Source organism: Nycticebus coucang, chromosome 13 (assembly GCF_027406575.1).
Source record: "Nycticebus coucang isolate mNycCou1 chromosome 13, mNycCou1.pri, whole genome shotgun sequence".
NCBI lineage: Eukaryota > Metazoa > Chordata > Mammalia > Primates > Lorisidae > Nycticebus > Nycticebus coucang.
The window spans coordinates 41,774,847-41,798,893 of record NC_069792.1 but is presented as its reverse complement, the minus strand read 5'-3'; positions in this window follow the sequence as shown (position 1 = coordinate 41,798,893).

The window sequence follows — 24,047 nt, the reverse complement described above, 5'->3', positions numbered from 1 at the left end:
TTTAGATTGTTTCCATTTTTCACTATAGAAATTATACTGCAGTGATAACTTGTATATATTTACATGTATGCATGTCTATTTCTCTAGAAAAGATGAAATTAAAGTAAAAATACAGCAGATTCATTGTCCTTTTCTACAGGGATTATTCCCCCTAATCATTTATTGTATTACCAAAACCTGAGCCTTGTATGGGCAGGGATTTTCTTCTGTTTTGTGTGTACTATTTGCACAATAAATCTCTGTTGAACAAATAATTCACATTATTATATCAAATAATTCTATGCTTTCTTCTAAATATGTTCATCTTTGAGATAATCTCATGAACCACTTTTTCTCAGAGAGTTCCTTATTTCCTGAGCAAAGCTAATGCCAGAAGCAGTGTTCTGAACCAGCTAATGAAGATTGAGCTATAATTTGAGTAGGAAGTTGTGCAGGGACCTCTGCTCAAGAATATCAACACTGACACCATTGAAGCTGCAATTTTTATAATGTAATTTGTAGGGGGTCTTGGGGAGATTTGATCCTCTACTAAGTGCAAGTTTTTTCAGTAGATAAGCAATCTGCCTCCCACACCCATCACCATCAATTAATAACTTTTGCTGTAGTTATCAGCTGATAATTTAAACAGGGGTTAACAGGAACAAATAAGGTCAATTTTAATTGAGAGTTAGAAAAATAAAAGGACCAGAAAAGAAGAAAGAACACCAAAGACATAACATCCCCTAACTTCATTTTGCCTTGGACCCACTCACCCTGGGATGAAAGAGGACAGAGCTCATAAGTAGAGAACTTCTGTTCCTTGACAGTTACATTTATTTCATCCGGAAATATTACTCGTTATTTACTTCTCAGGTTTTTTCTTACCAATTTACCATTCCAGATGACGTCAATCTACCAGAAAAGTGCCATATCTACTTTTACTTGATGTATAAAGACTGCTACATTATTAGGCATCAGTAAGAGTCAAATAATGTCACAATGCTGTCATGTTTCACCCAGGCTTATAGACAGTGCTCTGTCACTCACACCATACTGCCGCACTAGAAATTAGGTTTTTAAAATCCCAAACAAGTGACTGCATCACAACATGCAAAATGCAGAGTGAGGTTTTCTCTAGGGCATATTAAAAAACTAAACATTTTTTTCAGTAAGTTTGAGATTTAAACTTTAAACCAAATATAATTATGGAAAAAAACAGATGCTGGAGAAAAGACAGGTGGGAGGAAAAAGAAGATATTGCCAAAGCACCCTCAAGGCTGTGCTTGAGATGTTTAGGATTACAAAATGCATTATGTTCTGTTTCTCTAAATCAGTAAGCAGTAGAAGATTTTACACACCAAAAAAATCCTTAAAGGGAAAAATAAAAAGTTAGTGGAAAAAGAAAAATCTATATGAAAACAAATTTTTCATTCTTATTTCACTTTGTCAGTGGCTAATCAATAGCAGATGAGTTTATGATAGCTCTGCTTCAGACTAATAATTCAATTTTTTTCTGGGCTTAAGCTTCTGTGTCTCTTTCTAAGGGAGGTTAACACTTCAAAAGTTTATTAATAACACAAGACTTAGTCAAGTTGAACAGACCTGGATGATTCCCTCTGTTCATATGGTTTGTAGATGATCTTCAGATCTCTGTTTAGATGACATTCAACACCTATTGTACGTCAATGCATATTGAGTACTCATTGTGTGCCTCACAATAGATACCACATTTAATTCTTATAGCTTTATGATTTGGACACCCAATATTAACCCAAATTTAGAGGAGAAAATTGAGGAATGTTTGTGATAAACTTCTATGTCCTTAGCTGTATGTATGGGATTAAAATACAGGCATCCAGGCTCCAAGGCCTATCTTAATCATGGTGCAATCAATCCTAGTCTAGTTATACACCTTCTTTTGTACACCCATGGATCCCAGGGCCTCTCCCATCTTTGAACTTTAAAATGTCACTGTGGCTGCCTGTTTAATTGCCCATCTCAACTACTGGATTACAAGCAACTTAATGGCATGAATTTTTTTTGTCATAGTTTTGTTTTCAATGCCTAGCATGTTCCCTGGCATACAATAAATGAAAAAGAAGTATTTTTGAATGAGTAATTTTTCTTCTAGTGATAATAATTCTGAGCACCTTAAGAACAAGACTACCTGGGTTCAAATCTTGGTGTTGATACTTACTTGCTATGTGACCATGGGCAAATCATTAACCTCAGGATACTCCTTTCCACAGGGATAATAATATCCTTGCTTCACAGTATTGTTATACAGTTTAAAGATTAAAGAGTTTGAAACATCGCTGAGCACACAGGAAACAATGCACTGAAGCATCCAATTCATGAAGACAATACACTATGTTAAGGAAATAATTCTGTAATTAAAAGAGGCCTATTAAGAGGAATAACTGGGGAGATTTTTAAATACACAGCATTTTTCTATCCTCACTCCCAGAGAGTTGACTTTTTCAGAGCTAAAGTGGGAGCAAGGAGTTTACATTTGGGATGTCGATTTGTTTTGAATTTGTGATTCAAGAGAGTTTTATTCCCATTAGAGAGTTCAGTCCACTACATTATACTCCCTTCTTGATCCTATTTTTGGGGGAGTGCCAGCAGAAGTCGGGCCACAGCTCATCCAGCCCCTGAGACCATCTGGCACTCAGTACATGAACGAGAAAAACTTTGGAACAGTTTACTTGCAGTGATGCTCTTCCTCTCTTCAAGGATTTCCCACCAACCAATCATACTTAGCCTCTTCTGGAGAGTATTACTGAATTTTGAAGATTGTAAAAATATCTTATTAGAAACATATTAGCAGCCTAATGTTTCATTTTCTCTGTAATTAAATCTGTGATTGAAATTATTAACTCAGAAAAACACACTTTTTGGTAAATACTGCAGTATTTTTAAACAATTAAATCAGGTACATCATTCATTTCCACGAAATAATGAAGATACAAACATTATAATAAAGCATCTACTCACAGCATTTTCTATCTACTCTGCCTTAGACACAAACTGATTTTTTAATATTAATTAGTTTACTCTTCATAACAACTTTGTGAAGTAAGTATTATTTTACCATCTTGTTGATTAGGAAATCAACATTCAGGGCAATCGAATAACCTGTTTAAGATCCCATGGCCAATAAAAGGCAGAGCCCAGCTTCAGGTCCAGGTCTCGGACACCACGTCTAGAGCCATTTTTCCTTTGCCGACTGGTAAGGGAGCATTTCTCCCTGCTGCAGTGAAAATTAAATTCAAATAAGTTTTTTCTAATGTATTATGAATTTATCACAACCTTTTTTGGTCTTTATAATAGACAGCCCAAGTATGTTCTTGTTAGAATTAATCCACAGCCCCTACTGTGAACAGGCAGTGGAAACTGCCAGCACAGGCCAGAGTCTGATTTAGTCAAACATCAGTCCACTTGTAAAAGTTCTTGGAAAACAAAGAATGTCTTTAAGACTTTGCCAAGCCGTGGAGGGGAGGCTGGCTTGAAGGTTATTTATGTGCACTGACTTCCTACAGTTCAGAAGATTCTACTTCACAGCTTCAAACATCATTATGTACTTTTTTCCTCTCAGGTGATCACTTTTATTCTACTAGAGAATGTACTTTTCCTCATAAGACACATAGAACTGCTGAGTAATGCTCTGGGTGCCCACAGTTTATGGGATTCATCGCTTTGGGTTAAGTGACCAACTAGGGGCCCATTTGTATCCTCTGAGCAGGCAGCTCCTCTCACAACAGCCAGGGCTCCCAACCTGCCCCCACTGCTTTGTCATTCCACATTTAAAGCTTTTGCTTTAAGTCCCTTTGGTTGAGCAAGACTGGGACACTCTCCTCTAACCATTGACTGAGCATTTCTGACCCACTGCTGAAATTTTTGATAGGGACAAGGCGGTTAGTAGCTGGGCTTATTTTCCATTTTCAACCACTCATGGATTCACTCACTTACGTACTCAACGTGTGCTTTTTATGGGGCATCTGTGCGCTGAGCACTAGGATTAGTTATCTATTCTCTGCCCTCAAGAAGCTGACTAAGAGATGATTTTTAAAAAGATCCTGGTGAGTGCTGTGACAGAGGTAGGCAGAGGACATTGTGGGAGCCCAGAGGTGGTAAGGAGAGGTGAGGGCAGGGGCCAGGAGGGGAGATGAGAGGAGGGTGCCCCTTGGTTCATTTCATAGGGTGCCTGGGAGGAATCAGACTGATTTGGGAGAGGGTGGTTCAGTGGAACTTGATGAGGGGTGTTTTGGACAATAGGGACTTCAAGGAAGGTCAAGTGTGTGTTAGTGGTTGGGGGGTGGGGTTGCGGGGTACGCAGAGTGCGTGGGGCTGTGCTGGGACAGTGCCTGTGTCAGGGAGGGGGAGCCACAGCAAATGAGGCTGGAGCAACAGGGAGTAAGGTCACTTTGGGGCCGTGGATCCAGTTAATGAAGTCAATTCATGGGGTCATCAGGGAGCAGGAGAGAAAAGTACAGAATGATGGTTACATTCCTACCTGCCTTTTACTCCCTACTTGTCAGAAATCCTGAGGTGTGCCAATCTAACACACCCTAAACCCTGCAAAGCAAGACTCATACTCCTCGGATCCTGGGCAGCTCTTCCCCCACAGGCTTCTCTGGGCTTTAGTTTCTTAAATTGTGAAGCAACTGCCTGGGACTGAATCCTGACTCTGTTTGCAATTTCTATAAACTGAGGCCAATTGCTTAACTCTCCTTGTCTCAGTTTTTTTCTTTATAAAATGAGGAAGATTATGGTTTTTACCTTTGATTTGTCCTGCCTTAAGTAGCCATAAAGAACATTGACACTTACCTGGCAAAAAAGAAGCAGTGAGTGTTCATTGTTACTGTGGTTGATACTGGTATTATAGAGACTCGCCTTGAATAAAATGGGCTCTCCAGTCATCTAGGGAATTCATGCTTAATCTACACTGTGAAGGGTTAGCACACATATAGAGAAATGAAAAATCAGATTTGGAGGCTAGAGTGTCCTAAACTGCTATATTATAGCTATGAAAGCATTTTGTGTCTCAGTTTTCTTATAGTGAAAATGTAATTTATTAGACCAAAGTTCCTACTACGTGTAATTCATACAGTTATTTTAGGATTAAATACAAGGAAGTATTTAAGGCCCCTGGAACACAGGGTATAGGCATCTGGTATTCATATTAGATGCAAAATAAATATTAATTCCTTTCCCCTTTTATGCAAACATAAATGCTTACTATTTAGAGGAGAGAGGACGTAAAGAATAGAGTATATGTAACTGCTTGCTGAGTCCTACAAATGTAAGGACAAGAGGACACATGAAATTAAGAGGCATTTTATTAAAAGCAAACAAAGTGAAAGCACTTTTATAGCCACCTATGAAATTGGGTTTGTTCCTAGTTACAGAGATATACTTAATAACCATATTAAAGAGGAGTGTTTTATGAATATTAATGGTATCAAAATTATGTAAGCTGAATGATAAAGATGACAGTATAAAATATCATGATGTATATACCTGGAAGGTGGGGGGAAGAAATCCTCCCTTAATACAAAGCAAGGAGAGAGAGGTGCAAAGCAAACTAAAAGATGGGTGATCAGGGAGGTACTCTTAGAAATACTAGCCATGTTCCAACAGATATGTTAAGAAAAAAAACATGTTGTAAATGGCAGGAAATTATCTATTGAATTGAACCAGTTCATGCATTGGTGAATGTGTGAATGTGATTAAAGTAAAAGCAGAATTTTTAAGCAGCGTCTGAATAAAAGAAGAAAAAATCATAATAAGGCTTCCCTACAAGTGTCACTTAGTACCCTGACAGTGACAATAGCTCCCAGCATGTACCAGGAGGGTGGTGACTAGTTAACTGCCAGACCTGTTCCCTTCCCATGCCTCAGTTTTCTCTCATACTAGCCACCCTCTCTGTTCTATTTCCCTCCCTAAACCTTACTTTTAAGCCCCTGCAGCCAAGCAGACTAGGAAAATATTGTCTTATTTTCTTACCCATGGAGGGATGCTTCAACCCTGCCAGCCACAATAATGGGTACTTTTCTATTTAGTTAATAAAACCTATGCAATCAATTGATCAATCTTTTCTGCTTTCTCAAGAAGTTTAAGGAATGAGAATCCATGAAGATGGTAAAAAAAAAAATACTACATTTCATTAACTCTATAATGCAGTCAGTTATGAGACACACCATGACTTTAAGTCTACTGAGAAAGGAGAAGCACTTCCAACTAGCTGGTGATGCAATGCTGTACCGGGTGTATGAATGCATGAGTTGGTCATGCCAATTCTCATTCATTGTCATTTCTTTCATATATTCAGAGGTAATTTCACCTTTTCTTCAACCACCTTGTTTGGCATATGCTAAAAAGTCTTTTTATCCACATTTTAGTACAAAAAGTAACAAAGCCTCAATCACTTGTGGCCCTCTTCCTTTCTCAGATCATGGAAAAGCACTTAGTGATTGCTATGAAAGGAAATATGACACTGTAATCATCTCTCCAATCACTAATGTCTCCTTCACTACCATTAAATTTATGCTCAACTTCTCTATTTCTGTGGCTTTGCATATACAAATGGCTTTCATATCATTACAGAATTATAGTGTATTCTTTCTATACATTTTAAGTGCAATTAAAATCAATATGTGGAATATCAACAATGCCATAACTCAGCTGATGCTATGATATTATCAAGATCTATAATCAAATTCACTCATATGACAACTCTGTCATGACAAGGATGGTAACAGTCTGTAGGTTTTATGACATCCTGCTTTCAGAGGGGGCACCCAGGGAGAGTGCCTCTTATGTCTTCCCAATATCTATGATAATGTGGAAATAAGACACAGATGACAGATGGCCAGTGACCTAGGTAACTTTCAAAGGGCTGTCATAGACAAAAAGTGCTCCAAATCTTCAGTGAAGAAAGATAACAGTGTTGTTTTAGATTCTTCTCTAAGGGAAACATGGAGACCCCATTCTCCTTAGTATTAAATTCTGTGGTCCTGTTCCTGCATGTCGAAATACTGTACAGTAATGTTTTATGTAGGGAAATCTAATGCCTTAGTGAGGTGCAGAATGTTGTAACACAATCCAGAGAGCAGCACACATTTCCCACACAAGCATTTATGCCACAAGTGGAAAGGAATGCAGAATGCATGTGCTGGGAGTCAGAGTTCTCTGCACAGAACTCTAGCCTGGGGAGCCAGGATACCCCCTCCCTGGATGCCTCATATTTTAACATCTTTTTATTATTATTATTAAATCATAGCTGTGTACAATAATGCGATCATGAGGTACAATGTGCTGGTTCCATATATAGTCTGAAATATTTTCACCAAACTGGTTAACATAGCCTTCATGGCATTTTCTTGATTATTGTGTTCAAACCCTTATACTCTATACTTAGTAAATTTCACCTGCACCCTTCCAAGATGCACCCTAGGTGAGGACCCACCAATCACCCTTCCTCCCCCTCCCTTCCCCTCCCTTGCCCCCTTCCCCATATTCTTGTACTGAGATTGGGTTATAGCCTTCATATGAAAGCTATAAATTAGTTTCATATTAGGGCTGAGTACATTGGGTACTTTTTCTTCCATTCTTGGGATAACTTGCTAAGAAGAATATTTTCGAGCTCCATCCATGTAAACATGAAAGAGGTATAGTCTTCATCTTTCTTTATGGCTGCATAGTATTCCTTAACATCTTTGTAATCAGGCCATCTTAAAGTCCACAGATTGTTACCACTTTTGTCATGACAGAGTTGTCACTGCCTGTACATGAGTGAGTTTGGTTGTAGTTCTTGATAATGTCATCACATCATTTGAGTTTTGTCATTGTTGATGTTCTGTATATTGAATTTAATTGTCATTTAAAATGTGGATAGAAAGGATATGTTATAATTCTGTAATGAAATGAAAGCCACTTATACATACATATAACTCTGGTCTCCCCCAGAGTTGACATACCTGTGGATCTGCACATACTTATGCTTAAACCATGTCCCTAACTCAAATAATCTCATCCAGCCTCAAACTGCCAATCATTTAAAGGAAGCACAACTCGACTCCTCAATAGAAACAATGAAGTTTGAGGATGACTGGCTGACGGCGGGCAATCACCGCACTGGAAGGGAACAGATCTGCAGGGATAGAGGGTTAATGGATGGACCATTAGCAACAATATTGCTCAGAAGACACCAGCATCTGTCAGGACAGCTGTGCAACCAACCATCACCTTCCTATTCAAGCCCTACAGTCTGCTTCCATATAAAACATTTTACTCTGTAAACCAAAGGTTGTGGTCCTTAAATATGAGCATGGTACCTTGTGTTTTGTGATTATTTAGAAAGATGTGCAGATGATGTATATTGTGGGCTGAATTTTGTCCTCCCAAATATAGATCCTAACACCCCATACCTCAGATATGACCTTATTTGGAAACAGAGTCTCTGCAAAAGTAACAGAGTTGAAATGAGGTCATTAGGGTGGGCCCTAATGCAATATCACTTGTGTCTTCATAAAAAGGGGGAATTTGGACACAGAAACAGATAAGCACAGAGGAAACATGTTGTGAAGATACACAGGGAGAACCTGTGTGAAATGTAGGATTAGAAAGATGCATCTAAAAACCAAGGAACACCAAAGATTGCTGGCAAACTGCTAGAAACCAGAAGGGCAAAGGAAGATTCCCTCTTTCAGATCTCAGAGGAAACATGGCAATGCCAACACCTTGACTTTTGACTTCCATCTTATAGAACTGAGAAACAGTGTATTTCTGTGGTTTTAAGCCACTCAGTTCATGACACTTTGCCTCAGCAGCCCTAAGAAGTGAGTATAACATGGTACCACCTTTTACTAGTGCATTCCTAAGAATGATCCATGCCAACACTTCATCATTTGCTCCAAATATTTTTAAACATGGGGGAAAGTGTGGGAAAGAAGAGCAAACATACTTCTGTTTATTTATTATGCAACAAGAGCTAGACAAATGTGATAGATAGCAAAATTTGCCTGTGCTTAGTTTCCAATCACTACCATAGGAAACACCATTGTAAATTCTGCTATGTGGCTGTTACCCACTGGATGTGATCAGAATAAAGCAATGCTTGATCCACACCAAGCATCTCAGGCACTGCTCCAGCTTTTCCAAGAGAGGAAGTTGATAAGTACTCTAGTGCCTAAGGAACGGTTTCAAACCACGCATGTCACCGCTAACTGTGACAAGAAAGAGTCACAATCATGTAGGAAGTTCCTGTTTTCAGGAATCATGGATATAGCTTTCTGTTGCTCCCCTAAGAATAAAATATTTTTAAATTGAAAAGCTTGTGGCTAAAATCTAACACCCAACAAGAAATGTTAAGGTATCTGTACCCTAGTATTTGCCATTTTAAAGACTCTAAAATCAACCCAGACCTCATTTCTGTCGTCTAAGAAAACATAACATGTGAGATATATAGTTTGAAAATCACAATCAATATATGCTATGACTTAAAATGTGACACTTCACTTTAATCCAAAACAGCCAATTTTTCCAAAGAATATATCAGATCTATTGATTCATGAACTCAGTTTTTCATAAAACCAAAGGTTAAATGAGCACCAGTTTTTTTTTTTTTGAGGGAAATGTTATTCAAGTATTTGTTACAATGACATTTTAATCAGACTTCTAGAAAAGTATTCCCAAATCAGACTTTATTTTTTAGCTGATATGTCGAAGTAGAAATGTATTTTACTATAATGAAATGACACAGAATGGACACTCTATAATCTCTCTTTAAAAAACAAAACATTAGGCCAGGCATGCTGGCTCATGCCTATAATCCTAGCACTCTGGGAGGCCGAGGCATGCAGACTGCTTGAGCCCAGGAGTTTGAGGTTACTGTGAGCTATGACATCATTGCACTCTACCCAAGGTGACAGAGTGAGATTCTGTCTCAATAAAAAAAAAAAAAAAAAATTATGCAGTTTTTTGACTTATCCAAAGCAATATAAGAAATAATTCCCCGTAGGTTTAATAAGACGTTAGAACTTGGTTTGTCTTTTTAATTAGAAAATTAAAAAGAAAATGATAAGGTAGCTCATGCCTGTAATCCTAGCACTCCAGGGGGCTGAGGCAGGTGGATTGCCTGAGCTCAGGAGTTCAAGACCAGCCTAAGCAAAAGTGAGACTCCTTCTCTAAAAAATAGCCGGGCGTAGTGGCAAGCACCTGTAGTCCCAGCTACTCTGAAGGCTGATGCAAAAGGATCTCTTGAGCCCAAGAGTTTGAGGTTGCTGTGAGCTATGATGCCGCAGAACAGCACTCTACTGATGGCAACAAAATGAACTGTCTCAAAGAAAGAGAGAGGAAGGAAGGAAGGAAGGAAGGAAGGAAGGAAGGAAGGAAGGAAGGAAGGAAGGAAGGGAGGGAGGGAGGGAGGGAGGGAGGGAGGGAGTGGGTCTGTAATTATCTCAATCTAGAATGCTTTTTTTTGGTTCCCTCAGGACTTTTTTATTATTTGGGAAATAAGACCTTTCATTTTCCATTCCATTCCCACTTAAAACCTCCCCTGAAGTTTTTTGGGTCACTATTACCTTCAAGCCCAAATTGTTTCTCTGTCACATTCACAAACCCTTTATGACTTGAAGCCATTTGGGAGTCCTTAGATGTGAGTAAAAATTAGTAGTTTTTTAACAAGTAATAAGAAAGTCTTCTTTATCCAAAATTGACCTCTTACCCCAACAAGTTTTCTGCAAATACCTTGTAAACAAGGTTGTGTTGCTACTCAGCCCTGTGTGTTCTGAGAGTCCTAATAAATAGTACTGCCATGCAGATGAATGAGGTGTCTAGGTTCTTACTTTCTTCTAATGAGCTGGTTTGCAAATCCTCTTTCTGTACAAAATACCTTTCGATGATTGTTACAGGAGCTGTACATAGCTTGGTTACCACATGAAAAGTTTGTTAATTTTCACTTATTTCTCAGAGAATAATAAATCTCTCTGATAGATCCAACATAACATTTCCATTTTGAGGGTCAAGTGACCTGAACCATGTCAATATAGAGACATTTTCAAAGTAACTGACACAAGTTTTTAAGCCCATTAGATGGGTTTTAATCAGCATGACTTTGAAAGACAATTGCAAGTAACTCAGATGTGTTCTGTTCTGAGACTGGTTCTATGAATTCATTAAAATCAATTGCCCCTCTGGGTAAGGTTTGTACTTACTTTGTTCCTGCAGAAGCAAACATTTTGGACTCAATATGTTCTCCTGAGTCCTCTTATTTTTAGAAATTTTGCTTGCATTGCCCCCACCCACCCCCGAGCACTGAGATTCCATGAGACTGAATATGGCACATTTCCTCTGTTCATCCACCCAGGTCAGGATTAAGACTGGGACCTGAAACTCATATCTCAGTTCACTTCGAAATGTTGGCTTTCCTGAGAAAGACTTAAGAGTTGCAGAGTCAGAAGAGATTGGCACAGGGCAGCCATGGACAAGGGAATAATTGGTCTGAGGAGGAAGGTCAAAGGGCTCCTGCTACAGAGGTCTCAAGTTTTATCCCAGGAATTGCCTGGATATGTACGAAAGGTTCATGAAAACTGGAATTAAAAAACATTGTTATGCCTCTAATCCTGCCTTTATAAGTGCCTCTATACTCAAACTTTTATTGACTTACCACAAGGACAAATGTTATGAACAAATGAAGACTGATTTTTACCCCAAAAAGACCGATTTTGCCTTTGTTAGAATATAATTAAGAAAACTAAAAATTGTCTTACTGTATTATGAAAAGAATAAATTAACCTGATTTTTGAACTTTTCTGACATTATAATTTTAAATAACAGCTCTATCTAGACATAATTTAGATACCATAAAATTCATCCTTTTAAAAAGTGTACAATTCAGTGGTTACAAGTATATTCAAAGACTGTGTGACTGTCACTGCTATAATTTTAGAGTATTTTCCTCGCCCTGAGAAGAAACTCCTCACCTATTAGCAATAATTCCCCATTCTTTTCCTCCTTAAGCCTCTGACATCCATTAATCTACTTTCTTTTTTCTCTCTGTGTTTCCCTATTCTGGGCATTTCATATAGATGGAATCATATCATATGTGATCTTTTGTGAGTAATTTCCTTCCTTTAGCATCATGTTGTCAAGATCCATCCATGTTTTATTTTGCCCTTCAGTATTAGAACTTCATTCCTTTTTATGGCCAAATTGCTGAACCGAGATCAGGCTTAACAGCCTAAGGAAACCAATTTGTTAAAAGTTTATTACCTGGAGAAAGCTTTCATATCAGCTTGATGTGATTCATTCTATTTCCTGGTCACAACCTGAAAGCAACTTTGTAAATGTAGTCCCACATCTGCCAGGGTCCTGGCAGGAAATGGAGTCGCACACCAGTTGGGTAATTTGATGACAGTTTAATAAAGGGACTCTTGAGAAAGTGGGGGGCAGGATGTGGGATCCATATGGGACAGTGTAGTGCTCAGAGCTACACGAGCAAGGGGCTCTTGCCTCCCCGAGGTGTGAAGGTGAAAGAACGAAGCAGTCACTGCATCCCAGAGGGACAGCTGTTTGGGGAGGGCTACTGGGAGAAGCCAGATGGTGGGAGGTAGGAGGAGATAATCCCAGAAAGCTGATCCTGGAAGGGACAGTGGAAAGGAATTTCCTGGAGGGCACTTTCTGGGGGACCCACGTGTCCAGAGAGAAAGCTCTGCAGACAGAACAGAGTGCGATGAGCATGAGAATGAAACAAGAGCATGTGATTTGATTCCTTTGCAGGGACCCAAGTTGCACACACCATGGTTGCTTGCCAAGAGGATATTTTAACTTTGTTGTTTCTTGGTAACCAGGTGAGGACTGAACTGAAAGAACACGTTTAGGTGCAGGAATAAAAAGAGATAGAGAAAAGAGAAAATTATATCAGAAATTCTCAGAAATAACAAGGAGAGGTTTTTTTATTTGTTTATTTTTTTTTCCTGACCTATGTTGATCCCCAAGGGACCAGGAGGGATCCCCAAGTGACATCCAGTAGGGCCTGGATGCATTTGTATCCAGAAATAGAGAAACAATCATTTTTTTTTCTAATTATTTATAATAATAAAAGGTAGCTTTATTATGATGATCTCACAAATGGTCTTCTCTCATGCTTCTTTAATTAATGCAAATTTAAAATGCATATTTCATCAGTTCTTATTCAATAAGTTTTTCCTCTTGTTTAGTTCTAACATTGAAATAACATTGCCTTATGTGTACATTATCCTTTTCATTGTAAAGGTACAGTACCACAGCTATTTTAAAGATTAAATAAGCTTTTGCTTATTACTTTGGAAAATCAACCACCACTTTGATACTTTCTGTTAGAATGTGCATTTTGTTTTTAAACAAAAGACTTTGAAACAAACTTTTGTAACATCCTCATGTATGAACTCCCGCCTGTTGGTCTTAATAGTTGAGTTGCCAGGAGTGAATTAGTAGGAGAGACTTAGTGGGGACGGCAGAGATGAACTTCTTTTTATAGGAAGATACATTTTAAAAGGCAATAATCGCTGAGGAAAATGCATTTTAAAAGGCAATAATCGCATACCAGATTAAGTGTTGTCAGTGAATTCTGAAGAACATATTTCTCGGCACTGCGTTAAGACAAACAAACTAGACAAAAAGATTGTAGAATGTTTATTTTCTTGTGACCCACCGGAGAGGCAAGCCAAGTTTACAGTTGGAATTACTCCAAATGGGGAGAGGTTCCAGCTAAATTCAAGGCTCTGGCACCTCTCCCAGTTGCTCTAGCTACTGAGCTTTTTCCTAATCTTAATGATTTTTTAATATAAGGGAACATGCAAATAAAATAAGTTTCTCTTAAGGGGGAGGTCTGGGGAGGAGTGTGTGCAAAGTGAAGGATGAGACGCTGAGGGAAGAATCTTAGGTGATCTTTAGAGAAGAGTGGGATAGCTTCCCACACTTCAGGGCACCACATTACCTGGAGATGAGGGGCCTGGATTCTGCACTTCTAAAAGAATGCTGCCTAGTCCATAGGCCACATACCCGAGACCTCCTATATGTCCATCTGACATTAGTGTCAACAGACTATACATTTCTGAATCAATCTCCAATCCATTAGTGCCCAGTTGGAAGTTCCAGGAATAAAAAATAGTGAAATTCTTTCTTTCTGTGACTTTTGCCAGTTGGCTTGACAGCTGCAGCCACTTGCTATCTTGATTAGTTTTTTGGCTTTTGCCACCACCAAACTCTTACAAATGGGTTAGGAAAAGTAGAAGTGTGCCCAATGGAAAGATTATTTATTAAGTGAAAAGAAAATTTTGCCCAGGCTATGAATAATAGTATGATGTTGCTAAGAATACAATGCTTTATCAGGGACTCATAGTATTAGGAAACTTTTGGGTTAGTACAGAGGTTCTCATCCTCAAGAGATGTCACTAATAGTTAACAGAAATTTAATATTTCCTTCCAGTATGAAAGTAAGCATCACCATGGTATTATGGTAATTCTACGACTTCATCATGAATCATATTATACTATTGTTGTTGCAAATCTTTCTCTCTATATAGAGATATATATCTCACTCATATTCACAACAATTTTGTTTTTTTTATTGTGTTAAGACATTTATATTCTACATTTACTAAATTTCACATGTACCCTTGTAAGGTGTAATCCCTTGTACCGTAGGTGTAATCCCACCAATCACCCTCCCTCCGTTCATCCTCCCCCCTCCCCTCCCCTCCCTCTCCCCCTTCCCCATATTCTTAGGTTATAACTGGGTTATAGCTTTCATGTGAAAGCCAAAAATTAGTTTCATGGTAGGGCTGAGTACATTGGGTACTTTTTCTTCCATTCTTGAGATACTTTACTAAGAAGAATATGTTCTAGCTCCATCCGTGTAAACATGAAAGAGGTAAAGTCTCCATCTTTCTTTAAGGATGCATAATATTCCATGGTGTACATATACCACAATTTATTAATCCATTCGTGGATCGATGGGCACTTGGGCTTTTTCCATGACTTAGCAATTATGAATTGGGCTGCAATAAACATTCTGGTACAAATATCTTTGTTATGATGTGATTTTTGGTTTCTGGGTATATGCCCAGCAGAGGAATTACAGGATTGAATGGCAGATCTATTTTTAGATCTCTAAGTGTTCTCCATATATCTTTCCAAAAGGAATGTATTAATTTGCATTCCCACCAGCAGTGTAGAACTGTTCCCTTTTCTCCACATCCACGCCAACATCTCTGGTCTTGGGATTTTGTGATATGGGCTAATCTTACTGGAGTTAGATATCTCAAAGTAGTTTTGATTTGCATTTCTCTGATGATTAAAGATGATGAGCATTTTTTCATATGTTTGTAGGCCGTGTGCCTGTCTTCTTCAGAGAAGTTTCTCTTCAAGTCTCTTGCCCAGCCTGCGATGGGATCCCTTGTTCTTTTCTTGCTTATACGTCAGTTCTCTGTGGATTCTGGTTATTAAACCTTTGTCAGAGACATAGCCTGCAAATATCTTCTCCCATTCTGAGGGCTGTTTGCTTGCTTTACTTACTGTGTTCTTGGCTGTGCAGAAGATTTTTTTAGTTTGATTTCTTGTGGGGGGGATGGTGGATTATTTGTTTGGTTGGTGTTTGTCTTTGCCTTTTTTTCTTTTTTGAAACAGAGTCTTGCTCTGCTGCCTGGTCTACAGTGCAGTGGGATCATCATAGCTCCCTCACACCTTATCCCACCTCAAACTCCCAGCCTCAAGAGATTCTCCTGACTCAGACTCCCAAGTGGCTGGGACTATAGGTGCAAGCCACTACATCCAGCTAATTTTTTAACTTTCTTGGAGACAGGTCTCACTCTCCTCAAACTCAGGCTGGTCTCGAATTCCTGGCCTGAAGTGATCCTCCCACCTTGGCCTCCAAAAATGCTAGTATTATGGGGGTGAGCACTGTGCACAGCCCGCACTCATTATTATACTGTCCCTAGGAGTTACATAATTTTAGTATTTCCTCCCACAAATGCCCTTGTGATTCAAATTGGCCAGCAATTGGACAATTCTGAGTCTCATACCAAACAGCCATCTAACAATGAAATCCCATGTAGTACATCAGTGACCTCAGCAACTACATTTCTTTCTTCATCTGCAATTTCTTATTAGTCAGTACATGAAAAGAGGTTAGTCCACTTTACAGTTTAATTTAGTAAGGCTACAACAGCCTTTATACGGATGTATTTAAAAATAAAATTATCTACATTTTTAATGTTCTATTTTCTTCAATGTATTAACAAAAATAACATGTATATCACCAAAGCATAAATTTGTTTTTTAATACATTGATAACATATTTCACTATTTTGGTGATCTCTCTGTAATCCTATGCATTTTATTTTATTCATTTAAATACTATTTTGGGGAGGGGGCCCTCGGCTTATTAATTGCCAGAGTCTGTGGCTCAGAAAATAAGAATCCTCAGTAGAGTAGAATAATGCACATTTGCATAGTTTATTAACACCCCAAAACACTTTTTTCATAGATGTAAACTAAGGATTAGAGCTACTCTTCCACCATGGGTAGTTCTTTTCACAAAGGTACATGGGAAAAAGACTCTGAGACATCAAAATCCATCACGTGCAGAGTTATCAAACGGTGAAGCTGGAGCTGCAAAGGATCTAGGCCGTTTATTCCTTTATTCATTCATTCCATGGATGTTTATTAGTGTATACCGCATGTTAGGAACAAGTCTACCTGTTGCAGATATAACAACAAGCTGATATTCTAATAGATCATCTTTTCTTCTCTGCAGATACCTCAGTTAAAGGAATGCAGCTAAGAAAAATAGTGAGACGGGGGTGGGGGGGAGGAGACAAGATGGCTAACTGAAGCCACCTTTCCACAGAGGCTCCCATTCAGAAGGAGAGTTAAAGGACAAAAATTCAGCAAGTAACCTGGTGGATTTGAGCTGCACTAAGAGAGAAGGTTGTAGAACGCACGTCAACCCCGCTGAGGCGAGCTGCGACCACAAGGATACAAACAAAAGGTACAAAATCCATCATCAAGCGGATGGGAGTCCCCTCCCCCATAAGAATGGCTCAGAGTGCCCCACAAACAACCGGGCAGAGTTCAAAGGTCCTCCCACTACACTCCACGGGAGAGACCCTCTAAAAACTGGACCAACCTCCCCTACTGGGGTGCCATGGCGTCCTCCTGCCAGGCATAAAACTGTATAAACTGTATATGGTCTCTACCTGGAATTCTGAGCTCCTAGCACTCTCCTTCGCTCACACTGGGGTCTGGAGGCCAGTCCCGGTGGGTCGGCAGAGAGGGGACTGCACCAGAGTGGCAATTCCCTGAGGCACAGTGCGACAGCTGTCTTTTGGTGATAATACGGCCAGGCATAAAACTGTGTAAAGCTGTGTGTGTTCTCTGCCCACAACTCCAGGCTTCCAGCGCTCCCTGCGCTCCCCTCTGCTTTCGCACCAAGGTCTGGAGGCCTGTCCCCCAGGGGTCCAGACTCTTGGGCGATTGCTCGAGGGGTGTAGACAGTGCTGGGCTGCAGCCTGTCGGTGCAGACTCTGGGGTACGGAGCGGAGAGAGGACCAGATTGGCCAGAGAGGAGCTACACCAGAGCGGCGGTTGCCTGAGCCATAAGGCAGCAGCCCTCTTTTGCTAGCAATATGGCTCACTACAGAATATTCTGAAGCCACACCCCCTGTCTCCCTGGGCAACCAGAGACTCTGAGTTTGCCTGAGGCAACATAAACTTGCAAACCAGGGAAACTCCCAGGGCGGGGATGAGCCAGAGGTCCGCTTTACTAAACCTAAGACGCACCTGGCCCTCAGGGGATCGTCAGCCTATAGACAATACAAGAGAAAAGACAAGCTGATTTGGAACTCAATTCAGCTTCTCTTCTGCAGGGGAAACGCAGAGTTGTTCTGTTCTGTTCTGTCAGTAACATTAATCAGGGGTGAGACTGGACCTGAGTGAAAACCCCTCAACCTTCATCTAGCGCCCGAGGTTGTCAGGCCTCACCTCCTCCTGCTGGAGAGAGGCAGAGCACAGTGGCCGGCAGACTTCCTTGTGCTTCAGGCAGGTAAAAACTCCTGGAGTACCGATTCACTACAGACAACTGGGTCAGCCAACTGCAGGGCTATCAGTGACTGGGTATGAAGTGGTGCAAGGTGGGGAAGGAGGCAGCAACCTTCCCAGACTGATTTATAGTCTGGGTGGCTTCTCCTGACTCCACACAGCACTGGAGCAAGCCACACCAGAGTAGTCACCAGACCCCTGTGATCCAGTTCCCAGAGACCTCTTAAACTCTCTCACCCGAGACAGGTGCAGACTGAGACAATTGATTTGGACATTTTTGAACTGAACCAATCACCTGAGGACAAATCAGGTGGTGCCCTAGGTGCACAGGGGTAGGAAGGTTTGATTTTTCTTTTCCAATTGTTTGCCGGTGGGGGGCGGGGTGACTTAATTGCTGATATTTCTCCACAGCGGAGACTTCAATCCAAAGTATCTGTTTCACTAGGGTGGAACAGAAACCAGCTGAAAACAAGGCAGAACAATTTAGCCCCACCACACCAGACAGGGCCCCAGTTTCTCAGGCCACAACACTGTACCGGCCCTCAACAAAGCCCCAGGGGAAAAAATCAGAGGGAGTAAAACAACCATGGGGTGGAATCAGCGGAAAAACACTGGTAACATGAATAACCAGAATAGATCAACCCCTCCAAGGAAAGATACGGGAGATGTGATTGAAGATCCCATTCATAAACAACTGGCTGAGATGTCAGAAATCGAATTCAGAATTTGGATTGCAGACAAGATTAACAAAGTGGAATTAGGAATTCAAGGAGAAATTCAAAAGTTGTCTCAAGAATTTAACGAATTTAAAGACAAAACCACCAAAGACTTAGACACACTGAAGCAAGAATTTGTAGCCCTCAAAGATATGAAAAATACAGTAGAATCCCTCAGTAACAGAATGGAGCAAGCAGAAGAAAGGATTTCTGACATCGAAGATAAAGCCTTTGAACGCTCCCAAACTCTCAAAGAGGAAGAGAAATGGAGAGCAAAAACGGATCACTCACTCAGAGAGCTCTGGGATAATTCGAAGAAGGTGAATATCCGAATCATAGGAGTTCCAGAAACAGATGAAGTGGCCTCGCTGGGCACAGAGGCCCTTCTGCATGAAATTATGAAAGAGAATTTTCCAGACATGCCTAGAGATTCTGAAATTCAGATAGCGGACAGCTTCAGAACCCCAGCATGACTCAACCCCAATAAGACATCCCCAAGGCATATCATAATTAACTTCACTAAAGTTAATATGAAGGAGAAAATCCTCAAAGCTGCCAGGAGAAAGAAAACCATTACCTTCAAAGGCAAGAATGTTAGAATGACTGCAGATCTCTCTGCTGAAACTTTTCAAGCCAGAAGAGGGTGGTCACTGACTTTTAATCTCCTAAAGCAAAATAACTTTCAACCCCGGATCTTGTATCCAGCTAAATTGAGTTTCATTTATGGTGGAGAAATTAAATACTTTAATGACATTCATATCTTGAAGAAATTTGCCATAACCAAACCAGGTCTTGAGGATATTCTCAGACCTATCCTCCATAATGACCAACCCAATCCTACACCACAAAAGTAAACTCACTCAGAAACTTCGGATCAAACTCCAATTTCCACACTGGCAAAAGGATTAAAAATGGCCACTGGACTTTTGAAAAACTCGATACGCAAAACGTCACCAGACTTATTAATATTCTCCATTAATGTGAACGGCTTAAACTGTCCTCTAAAGAAGCATAGGTTAGCTGACTGGATACAAAAACTCAGGCCAGATATCTGTTGCATACAAGAGTCACATCTTAACCTAAAAGACAAATACAGACTCAGGGTGAAAGGATGGTCGTCCATACTTCAGGCAAATGCTAATCAGAAAAAAGCAGGTGTTGCAATTTTATTTGCAGATACAATAGGCTTTAAACCAACAAAAGTAAGGAAGGACAAGAACAGTCACTTCATATATGTTAAGGGTAATACTCACTATGATGAGATCTCAATTATTAATATCTATGCACCCAACCAGAATGCACCTCAATTTATAAGAGAAACTCTAACAGACATAACTCTAACAACTTGATTTCCTCCAGCTCCATAATCGTCAGAGATTTCAACACTCCTTTGGCAGTGTTGGATCGATCCTCCAACAAGACGCTGAGCAAAGAAATCTAGATTTAAACCTAACCATCCAACATTTGGAACATTTTATCCCAACAAAACTGAATACACATACTTCTCATCAGCCCATGGAACTTACTCCAAAATCGATCACATCTTAGGTCACAAGTCTAACCTCAGTAAATTTAAAGGAATAGAAATTATTCCATGCATCTTCTCGGACCACCATGGAATAAAACTTGAGCTGAGTAACAACAGGAATCTCCATACTCATACAAAAACATGGAAGTTAAATAACCTTATGATGAATGATAGCTGGGTCAGAGATGAGATTAAGAAAGAAATCAACAATTTTTTGGAACAAAACGACAATGAAGACACAAACTATCAGTACCTCTGGGACACCGCAAAGGCAGTTCTAAGAGGGAAATTTATAGCACTGCAAGCCTTTCTCAAGAGAACGGAAAGAGAGGAAGTTAACAACTTAATGGTACATCTCAAGCAACTGGAAAAGGAAGAATATTCCAACCCCAAACCCAGTAGAAGAAACGAAATAACCAAAATTAGAGCAGAATTAAATGAAATTGAAAACAAAAGAATAATACAACAGATCAATAAATCAAAAAGCTGGTTTTTCGAAAAGGTTAATAAAATAGATAAACCTCTGGCCAACCTAATCAGGAAAGAAAGAGTAAAATCTCTAATCTCATCAATCAGAAACAACAAAGACGAAATAACAACAGACTCCTCAGAAATCAAAAAAATCCTTAATGAATATTACAAGAAACTTTATTCCCAGAAATATGAAAATCTGAAGGAAATTGACCAATACTTGGAAGTGCGTAACCTTCCAAGACTTAGCCAGAATCAAGCGGAAATGTTGAACAGGCCCATATCAAGTTTGGAAATAGAATCAACCATACAAAACCTCCCTAAAAAGAAAAGCCCAGGACCAGATGGTTTCACGTCTGAATTCTACCAAACCTTTAAAGAGGAATTATTACCTATATTACTTAACCTGTTCCAAAAGGTAGAAAAAGAAGGAAGACTACCCAACACGTTCTATGAAGCAAACATCACCCTGACCCCCAAACCAGGGAAAGACCTAACAAGAAAAGAATATTATAGACCGATATCACTAATGAATATAGATGCAAAAATATTCAAGAAGATCCTAACAAACAGAATCCAGCAACACATCAAACAAATTATACATCATGACCAAGTCGGTTTTATCCCAGGGTCTCAAGGCTGGTTCAATATACGTAAATCTATACATGCAATCCAGCACATAAACAAATTAAAAAACAAGGACCATATGATTCTCTCAATCGATGCAGAAAAAGCTTTTGATAATACCCAGCATCCCTTCATGATCAGAACACTTAAGAAAATCAGTATAGAAGGGACATTTCTTAAACTGACAGAGACCATCTACAGCAAACCCACAGCCAATATCATATTGAATGGAGTTAAATTGGAATCATTTCCACTCAGATCAGGAACCAGACAAGGCTGCCCATTGTCTCCATTGCTTTTTAACATTGTAATGGAAGTTTTAGCCACTGCAATTTGGGAAGAACAGGTGATCAAGGGTATCCATATAGGGTCAGAAGAGATCAAACTTTCACTCTTCGCGGATGATATGATAGTATATCTGGAAAACACTAGGGACTCTACTACAAAACTCTTAGAAGTGATCAAGGAATACAGCAGCGTCTCAGGTTACAAAATCAACATTCATAAATCGGTAGCCTTTATATATACCAACAACAGTCAAGTTGAAAAAATAGTTAAGGACTCTATCCCATTCACAGTAGTGCCAAAGAAGATGAAATATTTGGGAATTTATCTAACAAAGGACGTGAAAGATCTCTATAAAGAGAACTATGAAACTCTAAGAAAAGAAATAGCTGAAAATATTAACAAATGGAAAAACATACCATGCTCATGGCAGGGAAGAATCAACATAGTTAAAATGTCTATACTACCCAAAGCAATATATAACTTCAATGCAATCCATATTAAAGCTCCACTGTCATACTTTAAAGATCTGGAAAAAACAATACTTCATTTTATATGGAATCAGAAAAAACCTCGAATAGCCAAGACATTACTCAGAAATAAAAACACAGCAGGAGGAATTACGCTACCAGACCTCAGACTATACTACAAATCAATAGTGATCAAAACAGCATGGTATTGGCACAAAAACAGAGAGGTAGATGTCTGGAATAGAATAGAGAATCAAGAGATGAATCCAGCTACTTACCGTTATTTAATCTTTGACAAGCCAATTAAAAACATTCAGTGGGGAAAAGATTCCCTATTTAACAAATGGTGCTGGGTGAACTGGTTGGCAACCTGTAAAAGACTGAAAGTGGACCCACACCTTTCACCATTAACTAAGATAGACTCTCATTGGATTAAAGATTTAAACTTAAGACATGAAACTATAAAAATACTAGAGGAGAGTGCAGGGAAAACCCTTGAAGAAATCGGGATGGGCGAGTATTTTATGAGGAGGACCCCCCGGGCAATTGAAGCAGCTTCAAAAATACACTACTGGGACTTGATCAAACTAAAATCTTCTGCACAGCCAAGAACACAGTAAGTAAAGCAAGCAAGCAGCCCTCAGAATGGGAGAAGATATTTGCAGGTTATGTCTCCAACAAAGGTTTAATAACCAGAATCCACAGAGAACACAAACGCATTAGCAAGAATAGAACAAAGGATCCTATCACAGGCTGGGCAAGGGATTTGAAGAGAAACTTCTCTGAAGAAGACAGGCGTGTGGCCTTCAGACATATGAAAAAATGCTCATCATCTTTAATCATCAGAGAAATGCAAATCAAAACTACTTTGAGATACCATCTAACTCCAGTGAGACTAGCCTATATCACAAAATCCCAAGACCAGAGGTGTTGGCGTGGATGTGGAGAAAAGGGAACACTTTTGCACTTCTGGTGGGAATGCAAATTAATACATTCCTTTTGGAAAGAGATATGGAGAACACTTAGAGATCTAAAAATAGATCTGCCATTCAATCCTGTAATTCCTCTACTGGGCATATACCCAGAAGACCAAAAATCACGTCATAACAAAGATATTTGTACCAGAATGTTTATTGCAGCCCAATTCACAATTGCTAAGTCATGGAAGAAGTCCAGGTGCCCATCGATCCACGAATGGATTAATAAATTGTGGCATATGTACACCATGGAATATTATGCAGCCTTAAAAAAGATGGAGACTTTACCTCTTTCATGTTTACATGGATGGAGGTGGAACATATTCTTCTTAATAAAGTATCTCAAGAATGGAAGAGAAAGTACCCAATGTACTCAGCCCTACTATGAGACTAATTTAGGGTTTTCACATGAAAGCTATAACCCAGTTACAACCTAAGAATAGGGGGAAGGGGGAAAGGGAGGTGAGGGACGGGGGGAGCTGGGTAGAGGGAAGGGGATTGGTGGGATTACACCAGCAGTGCATCTTACAAGGGTATATGTGAAACTTGGTAAATGGTCTGTGAAGCTAGTGAATGATGCCCCATATCATATCAATGTACACAGCTATGATTTAATAAAAGAAGAAAAAAAGAAAAATAGTGAGAAACAAGAGATAGACATCAACCTCTAATAAGCTACTTCAACTAAGTTAACACAATGATCAATACTTTCTTTCTTTTTTTTCTTTTGAGACAGAGTCTTGCTGTATCACCTACACTTGAGTGCCATGCCATCAGCCTAGCTCACAGCAACCTCACACTCTTGGGTTCAAGTGATCCTCCTGCCTCAGCCTCCTGAGGAGCCAAAGCTACAGTCACCTACCACCACCCCTGGCTAATATTTCTATTTTGAGTAGAGAGAGAATCTCAT